Source organism: Symphalangus syndactylus, chromosome 10 (assembly GCF_028878055.3).
Source record: "Symphalangus syndactylus isolate Jambi chromosome 10, NHGRI_mSymSyn1-v2.1_pri, whole genome shotgun sequence".
NCBI classification, from domain to species: domain Eukaryota; kingdom Metazoa; phylum Chordata; class Mammalia; order Primates; family Hylobatidae; genus Symphalangus; species Symphalangus syndactylus.
Genome location: NC_072432.2, coordinates 11,553,788 through 11,571,449, shown reverse-complemented (window position 1 = coordinate 11,571,449; position 17,662 = coordinate 11,553,788). Strand labels below are relative to the sequence as shown.

The 17,662-nt window shown below is 49.3% G+C and overlaps 1 protein-coding gene across 10 annotated transcripts in view; it reads right to left on the bottom strand.

Annotated features, from left to right (window-relative positions):
* The window catches only part of PFKFB3 (6-phosphofructo-2-kinase/fructose-2,6-biphosphatase 3), a 263,188-nt gene that overhangs the window by 243,784 nt on the left and 1,742 nt on the right, over positions 1-17,662 (bottom strand). The window lies entirely within an intron of this gene.

Genomic DNA, 17,662 nt, shown 5'->3' with positions numbered 1-17,662 from the left:
CAAGCAGAGGCACACAAAAGCCCAGATCCAGCCTTCTAAGGACCATCCTCCACTGAAAGTACCCAGGGCTCGTTGGAGAAGTGGCTGCTCCCAAGGCCGAGACTGGGAAGGACACAAGGAACCTGGAACAGGAGCTAAGACAGAGCTCAAAAGCCGAAGGGGGCGTGTCAAGGACACAGCAGCCAGCCTGAAAGGGTTCTCAGCCAAACTGGGAGTGGCTTGAGCATCGAGTATGTCAGGAATGGATTCTAACACATGCAATCATAATTTTAAAAATCCCGGAGTCCACACTGGTACTATTACTACTACTAATAATGATGATGAAATTAAAGCTAGCAAAAGGGGGGATGGGCAGGAAAGAGCTTCTTTACAAAAGAATGCCAACTAATAAATGTGGAAAGAATGACAAAAATGGTAAATAACCATTTTGCGGACACTCTGATAATAAGTGTTTCACTCAAGAATCATCAATAGATGCTAAAACTATTGAATAAAAGATTATTCCTTGTATATACACACCCCAAAGAATTGAAGCAAGATTTCAAAGAGATATTTGTAGACCCATGTTCACAGCAGCATTATTGACAACAGCCAGAAGGCAGAGTAATCCACGTGTCCATCAACAGATGAATGGATACACAAAATGTGAGTAAACACACAGAATATTACTCCACCTCCAAAAAGATGGAAATTCTGACCCATGCTACAACGTGGATGAGCCCTGAGCACTTGATGCTAAGTGAAATAGGCCAGGCACAAACAGACAAATGTTGTAAGATTCCACTCACATGAGTTCCCTAGAATATTCAGATTCAGAGACAGACAGAATGGTGGCTGCCAGGAGCTGCGGATTGTGAAGAATGAGAGTCATTGTTTAATGGGTGCAGGGTTTCAGTTCTGCAGGATGAAAAAATTCTAGAGATGGATGGTGGCGATGGTTGTACAACACTGTGAATATATTTAACGCTACTGAGCTGTATACTTAAAAATGTTGAAGATGGTAAATTATAAGTATATTTACCACAATTAAAAATGTTTACATTAGAAATTAAAGACCACCCTGGGCAACATAGTGAAACCCTGTTTCTACAAAATTAAAAATTAAAAAATTAGCCAGGCATGGTGGCACCCACCTGTAATCCCACCCACTCGGGAGGCTGAGGTGGGAGGATGGCTTGAGCCCAGGAATTCTAGACTGCAGCGAGTCCTGATGGCACCACTGCACTCCAGCCTGGGTGACAAACTGAGATTCTCTCTCTCTCTCTCTATATATATATATATATATGTGTGTGTGTGTGTGTGTGTGTGTATATATATGTGTATATATATGTATATATATCTATGACTCAAGGACATGACAAAATGAAATAAAATAATAAATTTTTATATTTTTATAAAGATTATTGGGAACAGGATATTTTATTCACACTTTGTGAGTGACTGCAAAGGATCCCTCCACAGATAACTTTTTAGTTACAAATGGGAAAAGTTACCTTTACAAATGATCCAAACAAATGGGATCCTCATACTGCTGTTAAAGAGTCACCCTATCAGGCCGGGCGCGGTGGCTCACACCTGTAATCCCAGCACTTTGGGAGGCCGAGGCGGGCAGATCACGAGGTCAGGAGATCGAGATCATCTGACACAGTGAAACCCCATCTCTACTAAAAATACAAAAAAAAATTAGCTGGGCGTGGTGGTGGGCACCTGTAGTCACAGCTACTCAGGAGGCTGAGGCAGGAGAATGGCATGAACCCAGGAGGCAGAGCTTGCAGTGAGCCGAGATCGCTCCACTGCACTCCAGCCTGGGTGACAGAGCGAGACTCCATCTCAAAAATAAAAATAAAAAATAAAAAAATAAAGAGTCACCCTATCACCGCTCCAGGCAGGGGGAACTTGCAGAGGCCCTGAGTTATGAGTCTTGAGTGTTTGAGCAACAGAAAGAAGAGGCCAAATGAGGTCGGGCGCCGTGGCTCACGCCTGTAATTCCAGCACTTTGGGAGGCCAAGGCAGGTGGATCATCTGAGGTCAGGAGTTGGAGACCAGCCTGCCAAACATGGCGAAACCCCGTCTCTACTAAAAATGCAAAAATTAGCTGGGCATGGTGGCAGGCACCTGTAGTCCCAGCTACTCAGGAGGCTGAGGCAGGAGAATTGCTTGAACCCGAGAAGCAAAGGTTGCAGTGAGCCAAGATCGCACCATCGTACTCCAGCCTGGGCTACAAGAGTGAAACTCCATCTCAAAAAAATAAAAAATAATAAAAAATAAAAAAAAAGAGGCCAAATGAATCAAGATTGGGAGATGACTGGAGAAGTGACCTGTCATTTCTCTTTTAACTTCTCATTTTGACATAATTTCAAATTTAGAAATTTTTTAAGTAGTACAAAGAATCTCTATATATCTTCATCCAGATTCGCCAGTTATTAACATTTTACCATATTTGCTTCATCCTCTTTTTTTTTTTTTTGAGATGGAATCTTGCTCTTGTCGCCCAGGCTGGAATGCAATGGCACGATCTCAGCTCACTGCAGCCTCCACCTCCCGGGTTCAAGCAATTCTCCTGCCTCAGCCTCCTGAGTAGCTGGGATTACAGGTGCGTGCCACCATGCCCAGCTAATTTTTTTGTATTTTTAGTATACAGGGTTTCACCATGTTGGTCAGGCTGGTCTCGAACTCCTGACTTCAGGTGATCTGCCTGCCTCAGCCTCCCAAAGTGCTGGGATTACAGGCGTGAGCCACCGCACCCAGGAAACTGCTGATCTTGTAACAAGTCAAAAGGGAACTCTTCATTCTTTCTTGCTTTCTGGACCTCAGGTAGAGAGGGTGTGGGAGCAATCACAGTCCTCGCCTCATCTCAGGCTCTCATCACTGATCCCTGAATGGCCTTTTTTTGTATTTGTTTGTTTAATATAACAGACAACTATGACTCCATCAGCCAACTGACATCTCAATTATTGACATTAAGTGACATGTATTTGTATATTCCCCCATCCTCTGCTTCTGCCTCCCTTCAAATGGAAGTAACCATTATCCTGAATCTTGTAAAAATATATAGTTTTATTATGTATATATTCCTAAAAAGCATTGTTTAGTTTTAGTTGTTTTAATTTTATTTTAAAAAGTATCATAGGCCAGGCATGGTAGCTTATGCCTGTAATCCCAGCACTTTGAGAGGCTGAGGCAGGAGGATTGCTTGAGTCTAGGAGTTCAAGACCAGCCTGGGCAAGATGGCAAGACCTTGTCTCTATTTAAAAAAAGAAAAAATAGCCAGGCATGGTGGCACACACCTAAAGTCATAGCAACTGGGGAGGCTGAGGTGGGGGGGGGTGATCGCTTGAGCCTGGCAGGTCAAAGCTACAGTGAGTCACTGCACTCCAGCCTAGGTGACAATGCGAGAACTTGTTTCAATAAATAAATAAATAAAAAGTACCTTACCATATGTAATGATTTTGATGTTTTTGTTTTTTGCTTTTTTGGGTTTTCTTTCTTTTTTTTTTTTTTTTTTCCCAGACGGAGTTTCACTCTTGTTGCCCAGGCTGGAGTGCAATGGTGTAATCTCGGCTCACCGCAACCTCTTCCTCCCGGGTTCAAGCGATTCTCCTGTCTCAGCCTCCCGGGTAACTGGGATTACAGGCATGCACCACCACACCAGGCTAATTTTTTTTGTATTCTTAGTAGAGACGGGTTTCTACATGTTGGTCAGGCTGGTCTTGAACTCCTGATCTCAGGTGATCCCCCCGCCTCAGCCTCCCAAAGTGCTGGGATTACAGATGTGAGCCACCACGCCCTTTTTGTTTTTTTTTTAAATTGAGACAGAGTCTTGCTCTGTTACCCAGGTTGGAGTGCAGTGGTGCGATCTCGGCTCACTGCAACCTCCGCCTCCCAGGTTCAAGCAATTCCCCTGCCTCAACCTCCCGAGTAGCTGGGATTACAGGTGCCCACCACCATGCCTGGCTAATTTTTGTATTTCTAGTAGAAACAGGGTTTCGCCATGTTGGGCAGGCTGATCTCGAACTCCTGACCTCAAGGGATCTGCCTACCTCCGTCTCTCAAAGTGCTGGGATTACAAGCAAGAGCCAGAGCACCTGGCCTGTTTTGGGATTTTTTAATAGTCATCAACAATATTGAGAGTTGCTGTCTATTTGAGCGTAGCTTATTTATAATATTGCCTTGTGTGGATATACTAAGAATAATTTATCCTCCTGTCAAAGTGCATTTGTGCTGTGTAAAGGTTTTTCTATGAGAGTGCTGCTATGAACATGACTGTGTGAACATCAGCAATACTAGGAGCGGTATTGCTGGTTTCAGAGTAGATGAATTTCTTTTTTTTTTTTTTTGAGATGGAGTCTTGCTTTGTCACCCAGGCTAGAGTGCAGTGGCACTGCGATTTCAGCTCACTGCAGCCTCCACCTCCTAGGTTCAAGCGATTCTCTTGCCTCAGCCTCCGGAGTAGCTGGGACTACAGGTGTATGCCATCATGCCCGGCTAATTTTTTGTATTTTTAGTGGAGATGGGGTTTCACCATGTTGACCAGGCTGGTCTTGAACTCCTGACCTCAGGCGATCCGCCTGCCTCGGCCTCCCAAAGTGCTGGGATTACAGGCGTGAGCTACCGCACCCAGCCGAAGTATGTGATTTCAACTTTACACCAAAGAAAAGACCAAACTGCCTCCAAGGCATTTGCACCACTTATCGGCCCACCAGCAATGTGTGAGGGGCTTTTGTGGTCCACATTCTGTCGATGCTGAAAGCCATCAGGTTTCCTCATTTCTACCCGGCACATACAGTGAAAGATGTCTTCATTTTGGTCTCAATCTGCATTTTCCTGATCACTAAAGAGGTGAAGTTTCTTTATTTCCTTTTGTTACACACTGCCTGACTTTTAAAAGGCTTTACCGGTCATTCAGTTATTTCTCACAGAAGCCAGAGAATAGAACACAGCCACAGAGACACAATGGACTGCCTGCTTATTCACTCAAGTCGGTTTTTCCATAACGTGGATTGGGATTCACTGTTAGGCCATGTGTTACCTATTACTCATCCAAAAATGAATTTTCAAAAGTTTTAGGAGGTTAAGAAATCCATTTCCTATAAAGCAGTCATGATAACATGACCTTTTGCTTCACTGAAATCATAAATGAAAAAGCCTTTCTATAATTCAGGATTTGAACAAAACCTTTGTCATACCCCATTTATAAACAGGACCCAGGAAATGGGGTGACAATAGCAGACGAGATTCTTGGAGGACCACATGCTGACTCATTTATTATAAACGGATGACATTCAGCGTCTAGAATTTTTCACAAAAGACACAACTATTTACAGATTCAGATTCCTTTGCTGTTATTATGAGGCAGCAAGTTGATGACAAAATCCTTGTTTCCATTTTCTAATAAGCCTGGCAGAATTGCTTTTTAAAATTTTTTATCATTTATTTTTATTTTTTTCAGACGGAGTCTCGCTTTGTGGCCCAGGCTGGAGTGCAGTGGCACAGTCTTGGCTCACTGCAACCTCTACTTCTTAGGATCAAGCGATTCTCCTGCCTCAGCCTCCCAAGTAGCTGGGATTACAGGTGCCCGCCACCACACCCAGCTAATTTTTGTATTTTTAGTAGAGAAGAGGGTTTGCCATGTTGCCCAGGCTGGCCTTGAACTCCTGTCCTCAGGTGATCCACCTGCCTCAGCCTCCCAAAGTGCTGGGATTACAGGCATGAGTCACCACACCCAGCCCAGACACTTTAAAAAGAGAATTTGGGTCAGGCATGGTGGCTCACAACTCTAATCCCAGCACTTTGGGAGGCCAAGGTGGGCGAATCACGAGGTCAGGGGTTCAAGATCAGACTGGCCAACATGGCAAAACCCCATCTCTACTAAAAATACAAAAATTAGCCTGGCATTGTGGTGGTGGGAGGCCGAGGCAGGAGAATCACTTAAAATCTGGGAGGCAGAGGTTGGAGTAAGCCAAGATTGTGCCACTGCACATCAGCCTGGGCAGCAAAGCGAGACTCCATCTCAAAAAAGATAAATAAAAAGTAATTAAGTAATTAATTAATTAACTTAATTAAAAGCGAATTTGCTCTTCTTTGGAGGCTGGGCGTGATGACACATGCCTATAATCCCAGCACTTTGGGAGGCCAAGGTGGGAGGATCATTTGAGCCCAAGAGTTGGACACCAGCCTGGGCAACACAAGGAGACTTTGTCTCCACAAAAAGTTTTTTAAAAAAAGCAGACTGTGGTGGCGCACACCTGTGGTCCCAGCTACTCAGGATGCTGAAGCAAGAGGATTGCTTGAGCCTGGGAGGTGGAGGTTTCAGTGAGCCATGATCGTGCCACTGCACTCCAACCTGGGTGACAGATCACAACCCTGCCTCTAAAAATACACACACACACACACACACACATGCACACATACATATATATATATGTACATATATATATATATGTACATATATATAATATCTCTTCTTTGGGAGCTAAACAATGGGTAACACACGGACACACAGGATGGAATAATAGACATTGGAGACTCCAAAAGATGGGAGGATGGTAGCGGGGGTGAGGGTTGAAAAATTGCCTATTGGGTAGGATATTCACTATATGCCAGTAGAAAATCTGCACTAATATCTCCTAAACATAAAAACATTTTAAGAAAGAAAAATATCTTCCAAAGTTTCAAGCCAGTAACCCAGGGCCATAAAGTCTACTTTCTTATTCTTTCTTTTTGTGTTCAAACACGAATGAGGTTTTTAAATATATTTTTCTACAATGAGGCCATCTAACTTTCAACAAGCCTGTGGCACCAGGGTTAGCTGAAGGTAGGGGTGACCTGACTGTCAAGGTTAAAACCGGGGAAATCTGAACAAACCAGGATGAGCCAGTACCCCGATTTGGAAGCGAACCCAGTCAGCAGGTGCCTGGGTGGGGTCTGTTCAGGAAGTCTTCCTGGAAACAGAGGAAGGACAGACATTTGGCTGGTAATTGTGTAGTATTTACATGGAAACACTGGGAAAGTGAAAAAACCCGGCTGGGCGCGGTGGCTCACGCCTGTAATCCCAGCACTTTGGGAGGCTGAGACAGGCGGATCGCGAGGTCAGGAGATCGAGACCATCCTGGCTAACACGGTGAAACCCTGTCTCTACCAAAAATACAAAAAATTAGCCGGGTGTGGTGGTGGCGCCTGTGATCTCAGCTATTCAGGAGGCTGAGGCAGGAGAATGGCGTGAACCCGGGAGGCAGAGCTTGCAGTGAGCCGAGATCGCGCCACTGCCCTCCAGCCTGGGCGACAGAGCGGGACTCCGTCTCAAAAAAGAAAAAACTCGTAAGTGCTTTTCTCCCAGCTTGGAAGAGGGCATGCTCAGCGCCCGGCGTAAACCCCTCAGAACCTTTCGGAATTCTTTGCCGGTAGCAGTGAGCATCAGTCCCCATCGTCCAAGTCATTTTCTTCTTGAAACGGCTCTGTCTGATGACTGACCTGGGGCATAGTGGACTTTTCTGGAAGGCTACTTACTGGGTCCCATCCTTTTGAACCATGGACAGAAACAGAGCTGCTCAGGGAGGTCACCGTGACCTCCTATGGGCCACTCACAGCCTCTACCAAGGACAGGGCCTGGAGGAGGTGCAGCTGCTGTGGCAGTGCGGGCTCCCCGCAGCTCACTACAACCCAGGCCTCGACCGCCTCGGCCACCTGGTTCCCAGCATCTCCCCAGATCAGAGAGAAGGCAGCTGGGGGAGCTACCCATGATTCACTCTCTCTCACCCCACAGTGAATCCATCAAATCCTGCCGCCTCTGCCTCCTAAATATATTCAGAATCCAGCCACCCCCAACACCGCCCTGATCCCAGCCACCTGCAGCAGGCCCGGAGACTCCCACCTGGTCTCCCTGCCTCCCCCGCCACCCCGCAATCTGCTTTCAGGAGAGCAGCCACCCGTGGCGAAGACGTTTTATGGTATCACGTTAATTCAGCCCACCAGGCGCAGTGGCTCGTGCCTATAATCCCAGCACTTTGGAAGGCCAAGGCAGACAAATCACTTGAACTCAGGAGTTCAAGACCAGCCTGACCAACATGGTGAAATTCCATCTCTACTAAAAATACAAAAAAAATTAGCTGGATGTGGTAGCATGCACCTGTAATCCCAGCTGCCCAGGAGGCTGAGGCAGGAGGATCGCTTGAACTTGAGAGGCGGAGGTTGCAGTGAGCCGAGAACACGCCACTGCACTCCAGCCTGGGCAACAGAGTGGGACCCTGTCTCAAAAAAAAAAAAAAAAAAAAAAAAAAAAGTTAATTCAGCCCACACCTCCACCAAAACCCTCCCAGGCCTTCCCATCTCCAGGTGAGAGGCCAAACAAGGCCCTACCGTGGGAGATGAGGAAGTGCTGAGCCGCCACTCCTTTCCTAAGCCTGCATCCACCTGGCTTCCACCCTCTCACCCTGCAGAAGCCGTGCTGGCCCGCAGGTTCCTCCTGCACTCAGCTGCTCTGGCCACAGGACCTTTGCCTCACACTTCCCCATTTGGACATGCTCCTGAGCTAATGGCACTGTCTGCTGCCTCACTCCCATCAGGCTGCCTCACTCCCCTCAGTCTCGGTCCAAATGTCCCCTGGAGTGACCATCCTGTGTGCAACCACAATCCTCCCTCCCTGTCCCTGACTTCCTCTCCCCGCTCTTTTTTTTTTTTTTTAGATGGAGTCTCGCTCTGTCTCCCAGGCTGGAGTGCAGTGGCGCGATCTCGGCTCACTGCAACCTCACCTCCCAGGTTCAAGCAATTCTCCTGCCTCAGCATCCTGAGTAGCTGGGACTACAGGCATCTGCCTCCACACCCAGCTAATTTTTGTATTTTCAATAGAGACGGGGGTTTCACCATGTTGTACAGGCTGGTCTCCAACTCCTGACCCCAAGTGATCCGCCTGCCTCGGCCTCCCAAAATGCTGGGATTAGAGACGTGAGTCACCTCGCCCGGCCCCTCCCCCCCCTCTTTCCTGAGTTATTTTCTTCTTGGCATTCACATCCATTGACACATGCAGCGTTCACCTGCTCACCAGCCCAGGGAGGTCACCATGACCTCCTACCAGCCACTCAAAGCATCTGCCAAGGACAAAGCCACACAGGCTCACCCCATTCACATGTAAGCTGCATGGCCGAGGTTTGTCTGTCTTGTTCACTGCCGCAGCCTCTGCACTTACATCCGCCCCTGGCCTACTAGGCACTGCTGAAAGGACTGAAGAGCTTATGGAAGTGACTTCAGTTGCACCACAGATGAGGGTAGGCACCCACAGGACAGGGCAGCCCATCGGCCTTTCAATTGCATTTCTTGCTTGTCTTTGTTCTTCTTTCTTTCTTTTCTTTCTTTCTTTCTTTCTTTCTTTCTTTCTTCCTTCCTTCCTTTCTCTCTCTCTCTTTCTTTCTTTTTTTTTCTGAGACAGAGTCTCGCTCTGTCTCCCAGGCCGGAGTGCAGTGGCACGATCTCAGCTCAATGCCTTCCAGTTCAAGCAATTCTCCTCCCTCAGCCTCCCGAGTAGCTGGGATTACAGGCACCCACCACCACGCCCAGCTAATTTTTTGTATTTTTGGTAGAGATGGGGTTTCACCATGTTGATCAAGCTGGTCTCGAACTCCTGAGCTCAGGTGATCTGCCCACTTCAGCCCCCCAAAGTGCTGGGATTACAGGCGTGAGCCACCGTGCCCAGCCTCTTCTTTCTTTTTTTAAAGACAAGGTCTCATTCTGTTGCCCGGGCTGGAGTGCAGCCGTACGATCAAGGCTCACTGCAGCCTCAACTTCCCAGGCTCAGGCAATCCTCCCACCTCAGCCTCCCAAGTAGCTGGCACTACGGGCACATGCCTCCACACCTAGCTAATTTTTTAATTTTTTCTTTGTAGGGACAGGATCTCACTCTGTTGCCCAGGCTGGTCTCGCTCTCCTGGGCTCAAGCGACCCTCCCACCTCAGCCTCCCGAGTAGCTGGGGCTGCGGGTGTGTGCCACTGCACCTGGCCATACAGTTCTTGCTTTTCTGCTGAATTTCTTCAGCTACCAGATCCGCAGCCCTCCTTCATTCCTGGGTTTGGAATGTTCCTTGTGCAAACGTCCCAGAGAGATTTGGCCCCCGCAGGTGGCTAGTTATCGTGATGCCTTCCACCCTCCTACCAGATGCTTCCTCCCCCGCTGCCTGGCTCGGAAAGCCTCCATGGAGGGTCAGAGGCTCCACAGAAGTGTGGACGGGTAAAGCCCCCAGCAAGGCTTCTGCCTCACTTGGACCAACTAGAACTTGCCGCAGGACCTGAATCACACTGGAGCCCGGCTGCAGGAACTGTTCCAGGCATCAGTTCCCACTGCAGAGCCTGAGAAGGGAGCTGTCCGGCTCCCCAGCCTCTGCAGTGGGAGCTGATGCCCGGAACAGACATCTCAAAAGTGTGGGTCACCACCCATTAGTGGCCTTGAAATCAATTTACTGGAATAAGACCAGAATCTTTCTTAATGAAATGGAACAGACTAGAAAACATCAGCGTGTACAGTATTGTCTGAGGTTAAGTATTGTTTCAGGACATTTTTTGTCTAGGCATCAAAGCAGAAACTATCAAATCAGAATTTCTGGGGCATCGGTTTTTTTTCTTTTTTTTTAGCTCCCCAGTTAATTCTAATGTGAAGCCAGGAACAAGAGCTGTAGGAGGGCGGTTCTGTCCTTCTGAGAAACAAGGCGTCCCCACCACAGCTGTGAGCCAGCGCCTGCCGCCGACAGTCACAGCACCATGGCACTGAGGACCAGCTTTCCCTGAAGTCCGCCTGCATCAAACAGGTCTACCCCATGCCTAGGCAAGACCTTCCTCTTTCTCGCTTCCTTTTGAAAGCCCACACTTCTCAGGGAGGGGGGAGGGTACCCTCCCGACTTCCCGTTTGCCCCTGCCTGCCTGACTGGATCTTTCTTCACTCCTGTGGCTGGACAAGCCTCTGGGATGACTTCAGCAGCCTCAGAGAGGACTTCCAGAATCCGATCGCCAGGGGTCAGTATCTCAAGCAGACAGTCACGACAGCAGACCAACTCCACCCTAAGAAAGCACAGTTGTCAGTCACCCCTCAAACAGAGGTAGCATCCCAGTGTCCTCACCAATGCAAGGGGCCACAGCCTCTGGGAAATCTGCTTCTTGCTTCTCTGGCCGAGGACTGGGGCATACAGGACCTCACTTTCTGACAAGTGAGTGTTGAAGCCCAGGCCAGGGGGAAGTGTGTTTTTGAACTGTCATGTCAGAGCACCTTCCAGAGCTACAGCTGGAAAGGCTGCTTGCGGAAGTGCCAGGACGACCAAACCCCACTGCTCTTCAGACACCTTGTAGCTGCCCCAACCAGAACCTCGGACTTTCCTGGGGCCAGGCCCCCTAGCTCAGACCCGCACACAAGATACCACCAAGAGTCATGCACACTGCCAGCGGGGAGATGCGGTAAGTGGGACGGTGTTCCACAGACTGGGGCTCCCTTCCTGTGTCTGTCTCCCTGCTGTCCTGGTGACCATCTCAACCGCCCAGCTGGAAATCTTGGAACTCTTCCTCTGCAGTCATGAATGACAGGCAATTTTTGCTTTTTGTTGTTTTTGTTGTTTTGAGACGGAGTTTGGCTCTGTCGCCCAGGCCGGAGTGCAGTGGCACGATCTTGGCTCACTGCAACCTCTGCCCCCCAGATTCAAGCGATTCTCCTGCCTCAGCCTCCCGAGTAGCTGAAATTACAGGTGCCCGCCACCGTACCCGGCTAATTTTTCATACTTTTAGTAGAGACGGGGTTTCACCATGTTGGTCAGGCTGGTCTCAAACTCCTGACGTCAAGTGATCCACCCGCCTCGGCCTCCCAAAGTGCTGGGATTACAGGTGAGAGCCACCGCGCCCGGCCCCAAGCTGTCTTAATAGGAGAGAATCTAGAATGTGCATTCAAGAGCTTAGATCCCAACACTGACATTTTTTGGACATAAATTTCAGTCCTGGGGTCGAAGCCGAAGGAGCACGTCGCCTGGAGAATTCAAGGTCATGGCCTCCTCATTTGCCACTTGCCTGAAAATGTGGCCAGCCTCTGACCTGGAGGTGCAGAGAGATACCAGGCCATGTGCCCAGGACAAAGTTTTTGGAGGACAAAGGTGCAGGCGGAATTCCTTTTGCTTCCTGCAGCCAACTTAGCCAGGAAGGCTGGGAGGCTGGAGACTCGGTGTGTGTGACAAGCATCCAAGCGATTAGGAAGCACAGATCTCCAAATGGAGATCTTTACCCTTCTTTGACAGATGGGTAAACTGAGGCCAAGTGCTCTTAAGTGGCTTCCATGAAGCGCCCATACTTCATGCAGCCTGCAGCACGATTCCTACCACCTGTGCCCTCCTGCCTGAGCAGCTTCCAGAACTGTCCCCTGCAGCAAAGGATCTGTAGACATGACCGCAGTCCTGCAGAATGAGCAAAGCGAATGGTCTCCATGTGCAGATGCTCAGAGAGCCATGATGTTGAGGGGCCAGGAGGTGGTGGAAGGCTCTGGCCTCAGACCACGTCCTCCCTGGGGCATGTCCTTCCTGCCCACTGTCCCCCATTGCCTGGGTCCTCCCCACCCTTCCCATGCTTCTCCTGTGACGTTGTGGCTCCTTTCCCCGTGTTCATTTTATCCAGTTTCATCTACATACAAATACTGGGAAGGACAGGAGGACACAGTGTGATTGGGCTTCCAGCCCAAGAGGCGTCCACAGCAGACGCTGAGGCAGTAGGAAGACCACCATGTCAGTGCTGGGTGCTTGGACCAAGATGAAGATGCAGGCCCCGCCCTGGGAACTCCCCATGACCTGGGAAATTAAAGGACAGACTCACAGCGGGCAGAGAAATGCAATGCGTGCTTGGGAATTTGGGAGATCTGCAGTCCTGAGAACTTAGGAGCACTTGGTATTTTTGGGTCTGGGGCTGGGCTAACCAGCGTGCAGACAGTGCCCATGCTTGCCGCCCTGGGTGGCAGTGGCATTTAGAACTTGATATCTGGTATTTCCAAAAAAGAACCAAATGATGACCATAGTGAAATTCAGGAATGTGTTCATCTTCCCTACATTTATGGCTGGGTGTTGTCTTTTTTTTTTTTTTTTGTGACGGAGTCTCGCTCTGTCACCCAGGCTGGAGTGCAGTGGCGCGATCTCGGCTCACTGCGAACTCCACCTCCCGGGTTCACGCCATTCTCCTGCCTCGGCCTCCCAAGTAGCTGGGACTACAGGCGCCCGCCACTACTCCCGGCTAATTTTTTGTATTTTATTTTTAGTAGAGGTGGAGTTTCACTGTGTTAGCCAGGATGGTCTCGATCTCCTGACCTCTTGATCCACCCACCTCGGCCTCCCAAAGCGCTGGGATTACAGGCGTGAGCCACCACGCACAGCCTGAGTATTGTCTTTATTTTAAATTACGCGTGGGGGGACGCCATCATCTTTCAGCATTTAGGGTTTGTAAGGATTTATTATTATTATTATTATTGAGACAGTCTCGCTCTGTCACCCAGGCTGGAGTGCAGTGGCCATGATTTCAGCTCACTGCAACCTCCGCCTCCTAGGTTCAATTGATTCTCATGCCTCGGTCTCCTGAGTAGCTGGGATTACAGGTGCCTGCCACCACGCCCAGTTAATTTTTGTATTTTTAGTAGAGACAGGGTTTCACCATGTTGGTCAGGCTGGTCTCAAACACCTGGTCTGAAATAATCCTCTCACCTCACTCAGCCTCCCAACGTGCTGGGTTACAGGCGTGAGCCACCGCGCCTGGCCTATAAGGATCTTAATGGGGCTCTGCAACTACTCATTCCAAAAGAAAATGACAGATTAACCAAGTAGAAGAATTTATGAAACACTTCCTACCACCAGATCCAATATAAGCATGAGGTATAGACTGTAACTCAAACAGCTCTACAAGTTACCATGCAGAAAGCATTCTGAGAACAAATGAGTGTTCTGGTCTGGTTATGGGACAAGATATGCCTGCAAGAGCTGCTATGTGCATAGAATCAATGGAAAAGGTGACAGAAAAGGCATGAACTTAAAAGGTGTGAAGAGACATCCACACCCCATGTTTATTGCAGCGCTATTCACAACGGCCAAGACATGGAATCAACCTAGGTGTCCAACAACGGATGAATGGATACAGAAAATCTACATATACAACATGGAATACTACTCGGCCATAAAAAAGAGTGAAATCCTTGGGATGGAACTGGAGGATATTATGGTAAGGTCACACAGTACATTTTGAGAGCTTGTTTGGAGGTTCTAACAGGGGAGCGCAGCTACCCGTGTACCCTTGACTGAAGACGAGTCCTCCTCTATTGGGGATGGTTGTCCTCTTGGACCGAGCGCACAGCTTCGGGAGGGACACACATGGAGTGGTGAGGGAGGAAGGGGACACCCACCTAGCCAGCCAGATCAGCCAAATCAACCCTGGTGATCACTGGGGTGACAGATGTCACGGCCAGATTGCCCTCACATCCCACACAGTGCATTTTGTATCGCATTGTTGTTGTTTTTTTGTTTTTGTTTTGTTTTGTTTTGTTTTGTTTGAGAGGGAGTCTCACTCTGTCGCCCAGGCTGGAGTGCAGTGGCACGATCTTGGCTCACTGCAACCTCCACCTCCTGGGTTCAAGTGATTCTGCTGCCTCAGCTCCCCAAGTAGCTGGAATTACAGGCGCCTGCCCCCACCCCTGGCTAATTTTTGGATTTTTAGTAGAGACAGGGTTTCACCATGTTGGCCAGCCTGGTCTCAAACTCCTGACCTCAGGTGATCCACCTGCCTCGGCCTCCCAAGTGCTGGGATTACAGGTGTGAGCCACCGCACCTGGCCTTATTGTTATTTATTATTAGAACTTTCACCTGCTATTCCCTTGTCCCTCTGAAGATGGAATGTGCAAAAATCCTTGGAACACTGCTGTCTGAAGACATTTTTATAGGATTCTAGACTTGAAAAGGACCTCAACAATTTATTCAAGACCACAGTCTCTTAGCAGAGCCACGCCTCCATCACCTGAGATGAGTCACCGTCTACACCATCTATCTTATTTATTTCTCTTTAGAGAGACAGGGTCTGGCTCTGTCACCCAGGCTGGAGTGCAGTGGTGTGATCGTAGCTCACTGCAGCCTTGAACTCCTGGGCTCAAGCAATCCTCCCACCTCAGTCTCCAGAGTAGCTGGGACTACAAGTTCACGCCACCACCCCCAGCTGATTTTTAATTTTTTTGGTAGAGAGAGGGTCTCGCTATGGTGTCTAGGCTGGTCTCAAATTCCTGGCCTTAAGTGATCCTCCCACCTCAGCCTCCCAAAGTGCTGGGATTACAGGCATGAGCCACCACGCCGGCCCATCTATTCGATTTCTAAGGAGAGAAGTTCTTGCAGAGGAAGAACTGCCCCAGCTTCCCTCCATTGTGGTTCCCAAAGTTAGTCATGACAGGCATGGCTTTCCTCTCCATGTCCAGCTGAAGTGCTTCCTGCCTCCTTTTCTTCTCATGAATTTCTTTTATGTTCCACATCAAGATACTAACTTCTCCTTCTTCTAGACAGATTGGCCAAAGACGCAGACCTTCCTCCCACTCTAACCACCCTCACCCTGGAGACCCACAGGAAGAGCTGTGAGCCCTGAACCCAATGCTCGCACCATCCTTCCCCCACCTGGACCAGGACTGTCACTGTCAGCTGCTGCTCCAGCCTCACGCTGAGCATAGGGGACATGGCCCAGATGCAGCCACCACCCACCTGATACGGTTCCTGCCTACCACGTGCCATACCACTGCGGTCCATGTTGGACAAGTGGAATATGAGGTCTAAGTCCCTCTGGCTCCATTCTAGCCAGCACCATGGCACCAACCCAATCACAGCCTGTGTGACAGTCCAGGAGGTCAACCATTGTCACACCCCCTCAATGCGGAGTTCAGCCTCCTCAGGTGGGGCCTCCTACTGAGAACTGCTCTGCACTGGGACTTCTGACTCCCCTCCCTGGCACTTGTTGGAGAGCACGGGAGGTGGGCTCCAGGGAGGAGACGCCATGTCTTGCTGTTCAGCTGGTACCTAGCATGTGCTGGTGCATAGCAAGTGCCCAATCTAGAGAATGAATGAATAATGTGGTACACAACCACTCACCTTTCCCGTAACTACATTCAGTAGTTGTCCACTAGTTCCTCCCATAAGTGAGGGACAGGACCAGCACCTAAGATCTTTGGTTGCTTCTCTGTTGTACCCTGAAGACCCTCTCTCCTCCAAAAGGGAAATCCACCCAGCTCTGTGTCCCAGCAGGCTCCCCTGTATGGACCACCCCGTCAGGCTCCCCCGTATGGACCACTCCATCAGGCTCCCTGGTCCTCCGGCTGCCAAAGCCATGAGATCAGAGGGAGGAAGGAGTGAGGTCTAGGTGAGGATTCTCCCAGCTCCCCCTCTGCAGGCCACACACTGCCTGCCCCTCCAACAGAGGCCACAGTCCCTGTCAGGCTGTCCCTAGTTTTGGCTCTGCCACCTGACATTTTAAACCTCGAGGTGCTAATGCCCAGGGCTCTGCACCATCCCTTCCGGTTTTCCTATCTCCTACCCAAATCTCCCTATCGTTAAACTCCTCGACTTGCCTGGCACCCGCCGGGCCCCTGACGGAGCTGATCCCAAAGTCTGAAGCTTGTCAAGAGGCAGAAGCGCAGCCTGGGGAGGGAATCCGCAGCTGTCCCTGCTCGGCTTCCAGCCCGCAGAGGACAGACGCCTTCTGCAGATGGCTTCTCTTGGTTTTGGGAACAGGGCAGCAAAGTCTTTTCATTTCCCAATTTTTAAGTTACTTTTCTGAATAGTTAACACATTCAGATGGCTCAAAGGTCAAAACATACAGAAGAGTAGCTGCACTGGCGTGTCCTGCACCTCCGTCTGTGAGGGTTGAGGCGCCGTGCCGTCCCTCACAGGAGGACCTCGTCCCCTCCAGGCAGCTTCAGACCATGGCTCAGCACCAAACCCAGCCACGGCCTGGCTCCCTGCAGTTCCCACTTGCTGTGCTTACTTCTAAGTGAGAGGTCGCACCTGCAACTGGGGAAGCTCTGCCTAGATAAGGCCTCCAAGAGCCTGCGCCCTGGCTCGCACCAGGGCATCTGGGAAATGCAGACAGCACTTATGCCAAGCAACACTGTTTCTTACACCCTGGGACCTCCAGGAAGTAGCATCTGCCAAATGGAAGGATAACGTTTTCCTCTTCATGCAGCAAGGTCTCTTCAGATTAAACAATGATAACAATAACCAACAAAACCAAAGCTTACCTTGGTTGGCAGTTTGCAAATGTTTTGCCCTGTGTGATCTAATAATACACTAAAATACGTTGTCATAAAGCAAAATCTTCATATGCAAACAATACATTAGCAGCTTGGCTGTTTAATACTTTGCCGCATAAGGCTCTGTACTGAGGGCCCTAACAAGTAAACAGAAGTCTGTCCCTTTTAGGAGTTTCCCAACCAGAGCCCACATCGACAAAAGTGGGCAGAAGTGATGAAGTCAGAGATAAATGATTGTCCCCTGCAGTTAATGAGTTGGGGGGGAGGGACATTCTGAGAGCCTCCAGAGAACCCAGAGAGTCAAGGTGGCCACATCATACCTGGATTAATGGAGACACCGAGGACAGTGGCCGTGGGACTAAACGTGTCCAGCTGACAGAGGAGTGGCAGAGCCCCTGC